Consider the following 14011-nt stretch of genomic DNA (forward strand, 5'->3'; position numbering starts at 1 on the left):
CCTGTATCTGTAGGGGGTTAGGTGGCTCTCCCGGCACATGCAGAAAAGACAAATCATGGGAGGAGAAGTAGGCCATTTGTCCGATCAAGTCCGCTTCGCCATTCAATTAGATCAGGTCAGATATGATCATCTTCGACTCCACTTTCCCACTTTATCCCTATATCCCTTGATTCCCTTACTGATTTAAAATGTGTCTATCTCAGCCTTGGAACATACTCAACGCCCCATTCTCTATAGCTCTCTAGGGTAAAGAATTCCACAGATTCACTAACCGGAGAAGAAATTCCTCCTCAGTTTGGTCTTAAATGAGTGACGCATTACTCTGAGATTATGCCCTCTGGTCCTAGACACTCCCACAAGGGGAACAATCTCTCAGCCGTTACCCTGCCAAGCCCCCCAAGAATTATGTATGTCCCAAAAAGGTCATTCTTCTAAACTCCAGTGAGTTAAGGCCCAACCTCTCCATGAGATTCCCTACCTAGGATCAACCTAATGAAGCTTTCAACTGCCTCCAATGGCAGTATATCTTTCCTTACTTAAAGAGACAAAAATTGTTCACAGTATTCCAGGTGCGGTCTAACTAGTGTCTTATATAGTTTTAGCAGGACTGCTCTATTTTTATACGCCATTCTCTTTGACATAAAGGCCAAAATTCTATTTGTCTTCCCAATTACCTGAACTTGCATGGTAGCTTTTTGCAATTTATGCAGGAAGAGTCCCAAATCCCTCTGTGCTGCAGCTTTCTGTAGACTCTCTCCATTTAAATAATATTCAGCTCCTTTATTCTTCCTACCAAACGGCATAACTTCACATTTTCCTACATTATATCCCATCTGCCAAGCTTTCGCCCACTCACTTAAACTGTCTATATCCCTCTGTAGACTGTCATCCTCACCACTTGCCTTCTACCTCCCAATTTTGGCAATAGTATATTCACTTCCCTCACCAAAGTCATTAATATATATTGGAAATAATGGTGGCCCCAGCAGTGATCCCTGTGGCACTCCGCTAGTTACAGGTTGCGATCCTGAAAATGCCATCCTTATCCCAACTCTCTCTTCCATAAGTTACTTAATCCTCTATCCATGCTAATATACTACCCCCAACATCAGGGCTCTCATTTGATTGTGCAGTATTTTGTGCGATACCTTATCATGCATTTTTGGAAAGTCAAGTACATTATATCTACTGGTTTCCCCATTATCTATCCTGCTCATCCACCTCAAAGAATTCAAATAAATTTAGTCATAATGATTTCTCCTTTGTGAAGACAATCTGCTCGATTATATTATGCATTTCTAAATGCTCAGCTATTATATCCTTTATAATGGAACATTTTCCCAATCACCGATGTTAAACTAACCTGCCTACAGTTACCCGTTTATTTGTCTTCCTACCTTTTTGAAGAAGAGTGTTTCATTAACAGTTTTCCAATCCTGTGGGATTTTTCCAAAATGTACGGATTCTTAGACGATTACTACCAGTCCATCCACTATCTCTGTAGCTACTTCTTTGATCCCCTATGTAACCAATCATGTCCAGGAGATTTAATAGCCTTTCGCCCCATTAGTTTCCTTGAGAACAGAAAGCCCTGGAGATCATTGCCAAGAGTCTAACCCCGGCAGCATGGATGTGGTGCCACAAGTTTAATGACTTCACATGTGCAAAGTTGGCCAGTGAATGTACCTTTTAAAGTCATATCTTACTAGTCAGTAGCTTCAGCGACTGTTCAATTCACCACATACCCACTGACCCAGCAGCAATCCCTTATCAGAGATTAATGTCTAACATTTATATGCTCTACCACACCTTTCCATACATAATACTACTTGAAGCCTCACCTTTCCATACTGCAAACCACCCGAACAGATTGCAAAGTCACTGACACACTTCTTTCTCTCTATAATAGGACAAAGTGTTGCATAACCAAACACAGCAGAAGGTAACTGGAGGGAGAACAAGAACCCCTGCATATCCTAATGCCCATGGAAGGGGCAGTGCAAGCCACTATTGGAATAGAAATCAAGCCCCATGGTTAGCAAAAGGGCCAAGTTAACTGAAGATGACAGTACCCTCACCCAAAATCCTCCTCACATCCCACAACCATTTTTGATTTACAAGCTGCCGACTCCCCCATCCTTCATCACAACCACACCCTTGAGCCTTTCATATAGGCAACCACACCCTTGAGCCTTTCATAAGGGCAAAAAGTACAATCTGGTCAAGTAGTGCTTCAAGATGACTGTGAGGAAGAAAGTACTTGTCACTCGAATCACACACACTGCCATGAACTCAGATATTGTATGTAATTTAGATGAAAAAAATGAAAATCGCTTATTGTCACAAGTAGGTTTCAATGAAGTTACTGTGAAAAGTCCCTGGTCGCAACATTCCGGCGCCTGTTCGGGGAGGCTGTTACGGGAATCGAACCGTGCTGCTGGCCTGCTTGGTCTGCTTTCAAAGCCAGCGATTTAGCCCTGTGCTAAACAGCCCCTATGACAGCACAGAAACAGATCAGCACGTGATCTGCAGATAGGCCTGGGGGAAGAATAGCGCAAGAGTGCCAGCCAGAGAGCTAGGTCACACAGGATTTGCTACAGTTGACTCAGATGAAAACTTGGTAGGGCAGATCATGAAAGAAGGTTGGCGTATGTATAAGGAATTAGATTGGTGCATTGGGAAGCCTGCCAAAAAGCCTGTGTGCAATATCAAGGAGTATGAAGGAGCCCAGTGCCTACTTTGTATCGGGATTTGTGCAGAGATGGAGCCATCCTTTCCAGCATTGAAGTGGCAGTCAACTTCATTAGCACACTGTGGACCTGATCGTGATGTAGTATCTGATTGGATGCCGAGACATCAGCATTGTAATTCAAACAGAACTCATAAGGAACTGGAGATAGTCCTGGAATTGTGGGTTATCACGAGGACCGGCTAGGTTTGTATCCACTGGAGTTTAGAAGAGCAAGAGGCAACATGATTGAGGCATACAAGATACTGAGGGGTCTTGACAGGGTGCATTAAGTCTCTTGAGCTTGCTCCATCATTTAATAATATCATGGCTTATCTGATAGCAATCTGAAATCTACATCCTGCCTACCCCTGATGACCTATCACCCCCACGCCCCCTTGGTTACCAAGAATCTATCCACCTCTGCCTTAAAAATATTCAACGGCTCTACTTCCATTGCCTTTTTAGGAAGAGAGTTCCAAAGACTCATGAACATCAAAATATTTTGCCTCATCCCAATTTTAAATGGGCAACCTCTTAATTTTAAACAGTGACGGCTAGTTTTAGATTCTCCCACAAGAGGAAACATCCTCTCCACGTCTACCCTGTCAAGACCCCTCAGGATCCTGTATGCCTCAATACAGGATCTCTTCTAGAGTCACCTCTTACTCTTCTAAATTCCCGTGGATACAAACCTAACCTGTCCTCATAATAATCTACAATTCCAGGACTAACTCCAGTTACTAGTCTGAACTGCTTCCAATTTACTTGCATTCTTCCTTAAATAAGGTGACGAATGCCAACTTATATTTGAGAACTGCAGTGGAAGCTCAGATTGCTCACAACATGGCTACAGATACATGCTCAAAGGAGACGTCCAGTGTGTCATTGCAGTCCTGCAATCTAACTTCAAACTGATTCCTAGGATAGTCTGAAGGAGACAGTGGAATATGAACCTGCTTTCCACTCTAGGGATGACAACATTATCCCATCCCTTCCTCACTGCCAGTGTCATAGAATCATGGAATCCCTACAAGTGCAGGAGGCCATTCGACTCATCGAGTCTGCACCGAACCTCTGAAAGAGATTCCACCCAAACTCACTTCTTCACCCAATCCCAATATTCCCTTAACCTAACCAACACATCTTTTTGGCACACTCAAGGGGCTATTTAGCATAATCAATCCACCTAACCTGCATATCTTTGGACTGTGGGAGGAAATCTGAGCACCCAGAGGAAACCCACAGAGACATGGGGGGCAACGTGCACACTCCTCGCAGTGATACAAGGCCGGAATTGAACCAGTCCCTGGCGGTGCGAGACAGCAGTGCTAACCACAGTGCCAACATGTCTTTCCTGTTTCCCATCAGCCAACCAGTCCAAAAGCTAAATACTACTGATGCTGCAAATCTGAAGTAAAAACAAAACCTGCTGGAACTGCTGAGCAGCATTTGTGGAGGAAAACAGAACTAATGTCTCATGTTGACTTCATCAGAACTCGACCAGTTCACACTGCTGCCTCCCATTCCCCCCCCCCCCTTCCAATTACCACCTCCTCACCGACAAGATGATGCAGTTCGAAGCCAAACCTGCTAGGCCCAGAACTGCTAAATCCCCCTCCAAACCATCTGCAGTCTTTTCACTGAAATTCAACAACCTTGATACAGCCACTGGGTTAACACAGCAAAAAGACGACCAAGCAAAGGCACACACAGAAGACAGTTACTAAGGGGATGACATGGTTTTATTATAAATTTGGTTTGCAATTGTGTTTTTTTGCACGATGGCCAAGTCAGGAACAGAGGTAGGTACGGTTTAATACTGTTGGTGAATGGGAAATTGGGGATTCAGTAACTGGAATTTCAATGGAAGTAGCTTTTCCGTGCACAGTTTGGCCAAGAAAGGCTATACAATTTTTATCACCTTTCCCCTTCTTCCTTTCTGTAGCTTGTGCTATTCTGCATGGTTTCTACTCATTCGCCCAGTCACACACTATTCCAAACGGGAAATTCGACTACATCCATGACTACGGGCAACTGGTTTGTGTAGAAGCCTTGAAGTCAACAAAAGCTTCTTCAACACTTGCCGCCACATCACTTTGTATGGACTTCTGCAACCGGAAATCAAAACGTAAAGCACTAAACAGCTGTAGATTCAGACCAACAAGTAGGGGGGAACAATCAACAGGTAGCTAACCTGCAAATAGTTGATGATCTCTTTAAACATGGCTGATGGGACAATTCTTCCTGATGTTTAACCCATGTTCAGCCATACGAGCTTAAGAGAGGGTGTCAGTTAGAGCCCAAAACTCCAAAATGGTAGCATCGGCATCAAATCAAGGGTGTACGCCTTCAGTACCATTTTGTATGCGACAATATGTAGAGCTGTGCGCACACACATCGGATAGGACACAATTTTTCTCCCAACCAGTAGCCATAGGGCCCAATCAGCTTCTCCGGAGTTTAATTTAAGCCCCCATACATTCATATCAATGAAATTTGTGCAATTAGATTCTTGCAATACCATTCATATTATTAATAATGTTCTCGATGACAAAATATTTTATGTAGGATGCATTGCGAGGAAGAAACAGAATCATTACATTTCAATTTCCTGCAATTTCAATCTTACTTGACTGGCATCAAAATATGTTTGTTCTGAGTTTGCATTTTGCAACTGTCTAATGTTCTACCATTCCCTTAAGTTTATTATGGGCGTGCAGATTTTTCAGTTTTTACCAAGTCCTGCTTCCGACTATTTATACCGTGCTCATGTAAGAGCTGCTCTGTGGAGATGTGTCAGTTTTAATGGAAATCAATACAGGTATGCACACAAGATGGCATCTTTGGTGTCTTGGTAAGCGATGTGTACAAATCATTAGTTATATCAAATTAAAGAGACATTGACAACCCAGAAGCTTGAACATCAGTGGGGCATTTTTTCCCCAGTTTCTGTTAAGGCATACCTAATCACCAGAGTAAAGTAAAAAGCAAAATCAGCAGGAAGGATTGTATGCCAGTTACGGAGCCTGCGCAATTTGCTATCTATTGATCTAAATGGGGAAGAAATTGCATTCATTCCATTAGGGACATGTTATACTCCCAACTCAACTTTCCTCTACAAATTACCAGCAGGCAAAACAAATTTTAAAAAAGAGGAAAACATACCTTATTAAGTTTAGCAACATACACGGAATGTGGCAACTAGGGGCTTTTCACAGTAACTTCATTTGAAGCCTACTCGTGACAATAAGCAATTTTCATTTCATTTCATATGGTGCCTCTATAGATAGCTTATTTTTAAGTATAGCTCAGACCAGATTTTTATCTTATTTTTAAGTCACATTATAATGATTCTACGAAAACTAAAAGTTTGCAGTGCAAATATTATATATTTTTTTGAAAGAAAAACAATTAAAAATGTATTTTCTCTTCAAGTGGTTTAAATATTATGCATCATAAAAATTGCACCAGATCTTGCCAGCAACAGTGGAAAAGTAATGTTGAGGTTTTATTGCACCACCCCAAATCAGGCTCAAAATTTTGTAAGGCCCCTGTCACAATCCAGCAGGTCCAATAGACATCTATATATCCCAAAAGTGAACAACCCCTTAGGACCTGTTATATTGCATCAACTGGTACAATGGTTGCACAATTAACAGCCAGGTGAGCGGAAAGTCATAACTATTGTGTTGGCTTGGAAAAAGACAGCACTCTGCGCACGTTTTTCATACAGGCACAGAGTATCCTGCCATCAGCCTCAGAAGTATTGACCTTTATGGTGAATTAAAATAGCTCACAGGATATTTGCCTTGTAACCAAGCACAGAACTTGTGTTACAGGACTGCCTTTTTCAGATAATCTTAAGCAATGCCAAACCATACAATAAAGATGTGGAGATGCTGGCGTTGGACTGGGGTGAGCACAGTAAGAAGTCTTACACACCAAGTTAAAGTCCAACAGGTTTGTTTTGCATCAATAGCTTTCGGAGCACTGCTCCTTCCTCAGGTGAATGATGAGGTAGGTTCCTCTAGAAGCGGTACATCGTCTTCGCAGCGTTCAACACATCATCGATGAAGACAAACATCTTGCCACAGTCATCCCCCCCACACCCCCACTACTTGCCTTCAAACAACCGCACAACCTCAAACAAACCATTATCTGCAGCAAACTACCCAGCCTTCAGAACAGCGAATGCAACATCACACAACCCTGCCATGGCAATCTCTGCCAGACATGCCAGATCGACATGCGATCATTACATGCGAGAACACCACCCACCAGGTACGTGGTACATATTTGTGTGACTCTGCCAACATTGTCTACCTCATACGCTACAGGAAAGCGTGTCCTGAAGCGTGGTACATTGGCAAGACCATGCAGATGCTTCGACAACAGACATCGTGCGACAAGCGCCAGGCAGGAATATTCCCTTCCAGTCGAGGAACACTTCAGCAGTCAAGGGCATTCAGCATCTGATCTTCAGGTAAGCATTCTCCAAGGCAGCCTCCAGGACACGCGAAAACGCAGAATTGCCGAGCAGAAACTTATAGCCAGATTCCGCACACGAGTACGGCCTCAACCTGGACCTTGGATTCTTGTTGCATTATATTCACCCCCCACTATCTGGCCTGGGTTTGCGAAATCCTACCAACTGCCCTAGCTTGAGACAATTCACACCTCTTTAACCTGGGATTATCCCTCTCTCTGGATATTTCATAGAATTTACAGTGCAGGAGGCCATTCGGCCCATCGAGTCTGCACCGGCTCTTGGAAAGAGCACCCTACCCCCTACCCAAGGTCAACACCTGCCCCTATCCCAATAACCCAGTAACCCCACCCAACACTAAGGGCAATTTTGGACACTAAGGGAAATTTATCATGGCCAATCCACCTAACCTGCACATCTTTGGACTGTGGGAGGAAACCGGAGCACCCGGAGGAAACCCACGCACACACGGGGAGGATGTGCAGACTCCGCACAGACAGTGACCCAAGCCGGAATCGAACCTGGGACCCTGGAGCTGTGAAGCCATTGTGCTATCCACAATGCTACCATGCTGCCCCGTAAAATATGTAAAGATTTAATTACCTGCACAAGCTCGCATTCAAAGTATCGTCTTGCATCTTTGACTTTGTCTATATATATGTTTCTGGAACCTACCTCTTCATTCACCCGAGGAAGAAGCAGTGCTACGAAAGCTAGTGAGTCGAAACAAACCTGTTGGACTTTACCCTAGTGCTGTAAGACTTCTTACTATATAATAAAGAATAACTGCCCATGTTATACACCTTGCACCACAATGGTGCAAAAGATGGCTTCACACGGACTCAAGGTTTACAGTGCGGCAGGGGCAATCAACAATGAAAATGGAGATGAACAATGATTGGAATTCAGCCATATACCTGAGCAGTTTCGTAAGTGGAAATTCCAGATCACTCCACTTGCTGAAAAGCACAGGAGATACCTCAAGTTTAAACAGCTCATGCTCACTGCACACATGCAGTAACCAGTTTTTGCAAGGTTTTCAAAAATTCCTTCTGACACTGGTGTGTAAATGGAAGCAAGTTTTAAATTCCTATTAACAGACCAATGTTTTTGCTGCAGACCAGCAACTTCTCAGCAACTGATCCTGCGCCTTTAATTTTAAGTCATAAATGAGCTGTGTCAGTTCTCAGGTGGTCTCTGCTAAGATATCCCATGAAAGCAAAAATAAACATTGGGAATTGGTCTGTGTATACACACACCTCCTTTACGGCCATTTACAGAAGACTGGCATACTGAAGTTGTGAAGGAGTATGCAGTTCCACCCACTTGCTCTCCTGGCTGAAGTTCATTTCCACCGAGGTGAAAGACTATAAAAAATAAAGACGACTTAAAAACAGGTAAAAGAATAGAAGTCTCAGAAAAGTGTAAGAACAACCTTTTTCCTCATCAATTTTCCGTCGTTCTCTCCAAAAAGTTTTTAGAGTACAGTTCCACAGGCAAAAGTCACCCTCCGGTACTTCACCAAGTGGTCATTAGTATATTCAAGACTTGACAGTAAGGCAGGCAAGCTATTCAATCGCAAGGAGTCAAAAAAGAAGAGAGATTCTGCCCTCACTGGAGGTCCCCATACACATACCATCAACACGAACCCCTGGATTGTAATTTTTAAAAAAGAGCATGAACACTGGCTGAATTTTCCCCTCCCTAACGCTGGTATACTAAAGTCAACTGTGGTGTTCCTACGGTCTTCTGGCCACGTTCAATAAATCAGCTGAACCAAAGCTCTGCCAGTATATATAGTTCAGTCACTTGATAGATAAACTCTCAGTCATCAGGTAAAGCAATATGCCTATTGCAGGCTTGGAGATGAAATTACTTGTTCATTGGTCACCAACATGAGGGGAAAATCAGGTCAACATACTAGTCAAAACAATGCCAAAATAAAAAAATCTAATCAAAAGATTTTAAAAATATATACATAGAGAAATATTTTCCACCGCAACAGTTCACAACTGGTCAATTAAAAAATAGGATCCAAGGGCAGCACGGCGGCGTAATGGTTAGCATTGCTGCATCACAACGCCGAGGTCCCAGGTTCGATCCCAGCTCTGGGTCACTGTCCATGTGGAGTTTGCACATTCGCCCCGTGTTTGTGTGGGTTTTGCCCCCACAACCCAAAAATGTGCAAGCTAGGTGAATTGGGTACTCTAGATTTAAAAAAGAAAGAAAAACATTTCCAGAGTAATTTTATCCCAAATTCTTACTTTACAAAGAATAGCATCACTTTAGGCCCAGGAGTGGTCAGAAGGGAAGATACTTTCAAACTAACATTCCCACATAGCATCAAATCGCAGCAGAGTGAACGCTTACCATTTCAGTCACCTGAGCAAGAAGGATACGCTCAAGTTATATAGAAAGATTTATCTAACATTAGAAGCAAGCAGGACTTTCATCCATACTGCAATCAACTTTCCCAAATTGTGAATCAACTAGGGTTCAAATTCAAACTGTTTTCATATTTTTAATCAATCATGAAGAACAAGCAAGGGTGTCAGTCTGGCTCCCGATTAATCTCAGAGACGGGCAATAGATCCAAAAAGCTCACAAAATGGGTCTTTCCTGAATCAGAGACTTAGGATGGAATCCTTCCAAATAGTGGTGCTAGATCTGTGCTGCTAGATCACAATAATTTATACTTTCCTTTTAGCTGAAATCTTATTTCCACTTCAGCACAAGCATCCAAAATGAATTTGAATCCAAGCTTATTTGCTGGGACTGGCTAAATTTCTACAATTCACAAATAATAGGGTCCTCAGCAATGTATTGCTATTTTAAATTGGAATTGGTCCAATGACACACAAATCAAGAAGTTTGTTTTAAAATGCTCAATGTGGTAAATCTTGCAGCAGTCGTCACTCTAGCCAATTTGGGGACTCTGTAGAAATGTTCACAGCAATGAGATTAAAAATTTCTATGAATGAAGTCATAATGCATCATAAGACAACACAATCAAAATGAAAACTAACCAGTAAATGCTTCAGCAAAGGCGCCTAACTTCAGATATGTATGAAGGGATGATCATCATTGCATTGCTCTCAGAGTTTTCAAGTGACTTTCATTTTAGGATAACCTTTGGTTCTACTTTGTTATTCATGCATGCATGAATGCAAATAAAAGAATAGACATGGAGAAGGCTGCTGAGCACAATCTGACTACCGTTTACATTTTGGGATTGTGACGGCATCCACAAGCACATTGCAGCTTCCAGACAAGTGCATTACTAGGCTTATTGAGATATTTATTGTTCAGAATGAATGGATTCTTATTTTGGTGAAACATGTAGCTGACACTCAGATGTTCAGCAAGTACAACCTCTTAAAAATGGGTTTCTTTTAGCCCTCTCAACTAATATATCCATTACGGAGGTCACATTTTTGAATTCAATAATCTTTCCATTTGTTTTTAAAAGAAATGAACATGAACTATTAGCAGGAACAATTATAACTTGGAACACGAATCACCTAATTGCCCAACTAAATCCAAAGCATATTTCCATCAAGATGTTTAAAATTGAAATTCCACAGACTAATAGGTAATGCAACATCTGGTGCAGTAGTGAGGCATGACGGTTCCAGGATCAATCCCCACTGTAGAAAAGCGTGGCAAAAGGACTTAGTGCCTCCAGTGGACAGGAACCTTGTTGGTCTCTGGAACAGAACACCCGCATGTCCCACTGGGAAGGTGAACAAGCACCAAGATGATGTCAGCTATCAGTCGCCATGATAGCCCGAGCCTCCTGGGGCATTGGTGATTGTATATATCAGGGCAGCTGATGAACTCAATGCATTCTATGCTTGGTTCGAACAGGAAACCATCAAATCGTTGTCAACTGCCCCATCAGCCTTGGAACACCCATACCTATCATCACAGCTTCCAAAGTCAGATCGGCCTTCTTGACTGAACCATCAGGTCCTGACCGAGTCCCTGGTCATGCACTCAGATCCTGCAATTGGTGGGTGTGTTCGCAGACATCTTCAACTTCATCCTACTCCGTTCTGAGGTTCCCAGCTGCTTCAAGAAGACCACCATCATACAGGTGCCAAAAAAGAACCATGCAACATGCCTCAATGACTATCGTCCGATGGCCTTGACATCTATCATTATGAAGTGCTTCGAGAGGTTGGTCATGAGACACCTCAAATCCATGCTCCAAGACTGCCTTCATCCACTGCAATTCGCATACCACCATAACCGGTCCACAGCAGACAGCATCTCCCTGGCCCTGCACTCATCCCTGGAACATCTCGACAACAGGGACTCCTACATCAGACTCCTATTCATCGACTACAGCTCCGCCTTCAATACCATAATCCCAGCCAAACTCATATCAAAACTCCAAAACCAAGGACTTGGCTCCTCACGCTGCAACACTCAAGATTGGGTTGGATTGGATTTGTATATTGTCACGCGTACCAAGGTACAGGAAAAGTATTTTTCTGCGAGCAGCTCAACAGATCATTAAGTACATGAAAAGAAAAGGAAATAAAACAAAATACATAATAGGGCAACACAAGGTACACAATGTAACTACATAACACCGGCATCAGGTGAAACATACAGTGGTGTAGTGTTAATGAGGTCAGTCCATAAGAGGGTCGTTTAGGAGTCTGGTAACAGTGGGGAAGAAGCTGTTTTTGAGTCTGTTTGTGCATGTTCTCAGACTTTTGTATCTCCTGCCAGATGGAAGAAGTTGGAAGAGTGAGTAAGCCGAGTGGGAGGGGGTCTCTGATTATGCTGCCCACTTTCCCCAGGCAGCAGGAGGTGTAGATGGAGTAAATGGATGGGAGGCAGGTTTGTGTGATGGACTGGGCTGTGTTCACAACTCTCTGAAGTTTCTTGCGGTCTTGGGCCGAGCAGTTGCCATACCAGGCTGTGATGCAGCCAAACAGGATCCTTGACTTTCTGGCCCAGAGACCACAATCAGTAAGGATAAACAACAACATCTCCTCCACGATTGTCCTCAACACCAGAGCCCAGCAAGGTTGCATACTTAGCCCCCTACTGTACGCCCTGTACACACACACGACTGTATGGCAAAATTTGGCTCCAACTCCATCTACAAGTTTGCTGATGACATGACCATAGTGGGTCAGATCTCAAACAACGATGAGTCAGAGTACAGGAGGGAGATAGAGAACCTAGTGGCGTGGTCTAAAGACAACAATCTCTCCCTCAATGTAATCAAAACTAAGGAGCTGGTCATTGCCTTCAGGAAGTAAAGTATTGTACACACCCCTGTGTGCATCAATGGTGCCGAGGTGGAGATGGTTGACAGCTTCAAATTCCTAGGTGTGCACATCATCAGCATCTATCCTGGTACACCCAAGACGACGCTACAACCAAAAAGGCACAAGAGTACCTATACTTCCTCAGGAAACTTAAGGAGATTCGGCAATCCAACATTGACTCTTACCAATTTGTACAGAGGCACCATAGAGAGCATCCTATCTGGCAGCAGCAGTCTGGTATGACAACTGCTCAGCCCAAGACTGTAAGAAACTACAGAGTTGTGAACACAGCCCAGTCCATCACGACAACCCGCCTCGTATTCATTGACTGTGTCTACACCTCCCGCTGTCTTGTGAAAGCAGGCAGCATAATCAAACACACCTCCCACCCACGTTATTCTCTCTTCCAACATTTTCCATCGAGCAGGAGATACGAAAGTCTGAGAACATGCACTAACAGGTTCAAAAACAGCTTCATCCCCGCAGTCACCAGACTCCTGACCGGCCCTTTTATGGACTGAACTGATCTCTTCACATATCTTCTCTACTGAATAGTACTACACTCCGTATGCTCATCTGATGCCTGTGCCTATGAATTTACATTGTGTATTTATGTATGTTTTTTTCATGTATGGAATGATCTGTACACGTGACAATGGGCGGGATTCTCCGCGAACCGGCAGGGCAGGCCACTCCTGCGCCGATGAGTGGCGTGAACCACTCCGGCAGCGGGCTGTCCCGAAGGCGTGGAATCCTCTGCACCTTAAGGGGCTAGGCCGGCACCGGAGTGTTTGGCGCTGCGCCAGCCGGCACGCAGCGGCTTGGCGCCGCGCCAATGAGCCTACGCAGGCCGGCGTGAGTTGCCGCATGCGCGGGAGCGCCAACGTGTGCTGGCGTCATCCCTGCGCATGCGCAGGGGGGTTCTTCTCCGCACCGGCCATGGCAGAGGTTGACAGCGGCCAGTGCGGAGGGAAAGATTGCCCACGTGGCACATGCCCACCCATGGATCGGTGGGTCCCAATTGCGAGCTAGGCCACTGTGGGGGCACCCCCCGGGGCCAGAACCTCCCACCTCCCCCCCCCCCCCCCCCCCCCCCCCCCGAGGACTCTGCCGGCTGCCCATGGAGCCAGGACCCGTTATGATTTCCGCTGACGGGAGCCGCTGAAAATGGGTGGCCACTCGGCCCAGAGAATCGCGGGGGGGGGGGGGGGGGGGGGGGGGGGGGGGGGGGGGCTAGCCAGCAGCCACCAACCGGCGCGCCACGATTCCCGCCAAAACCCCACCGCCGGAGAATTTCGCAGCCGCCAAGGGCGGGATTCGCGCCGCCCCCCGGCGATTCGAATCCCACCCAATAAATCAAATTCAAATCTAATCTGAAGTTGACCCAGATAGGAGGAACAAATAGTAAATGCCCTCTGGAAATGGGATCAGATAACTCCGTTTCAAGTGGTTCTTGGAATAGTTGTTTGGCTACATCGAAACAGTCAAAATGGATCTTTTTTGGAT

At 44.5% G+C, this 14011-nt stretch overlaps 1 protein-coding gene across 5 annotated transcripts in view; it reads right to left on the reverse strand.

The window, feature by feature from the left end:
- Window positions 1-14011, reverse strand: part of glsb (glutaminase b) — a 163902-nt gene that overhangs the window by 98755 nt on the left and 51136 nt on the right. The window contains exon 1 of one of the 5 annotated variants that reach the window (XM_038789141.1): window positions 8477-8551. The exons of the other annotated variants lie outside the window; for them this stretch is intronic. The gene's annotated coding sequence lies outside the window, so the exon portion shown is untranslated. Of the gene's footprint in view, window positions 1-8476; window positions 8552-14011 lie in introns of those variants that run through there. 5 annotated transcript variants of the gene reach the window in all.

This window comes from Scyliorhinus canicula, chromosome 2 (assembly GCF_902713615.1).
Source record: "Scyliorhinus canicula chromosome 2, sScyCan1.1, whole genome shotgun sequence".
NCBI classification, from domain to species: domain Eukaryota; kingdom Metazoa; phylum Chordata; class Chondrichthyes; order Carcharhiniformes; family Scyliorhinidae; genus Scyliorhinus; species Scyliorhinus canicula.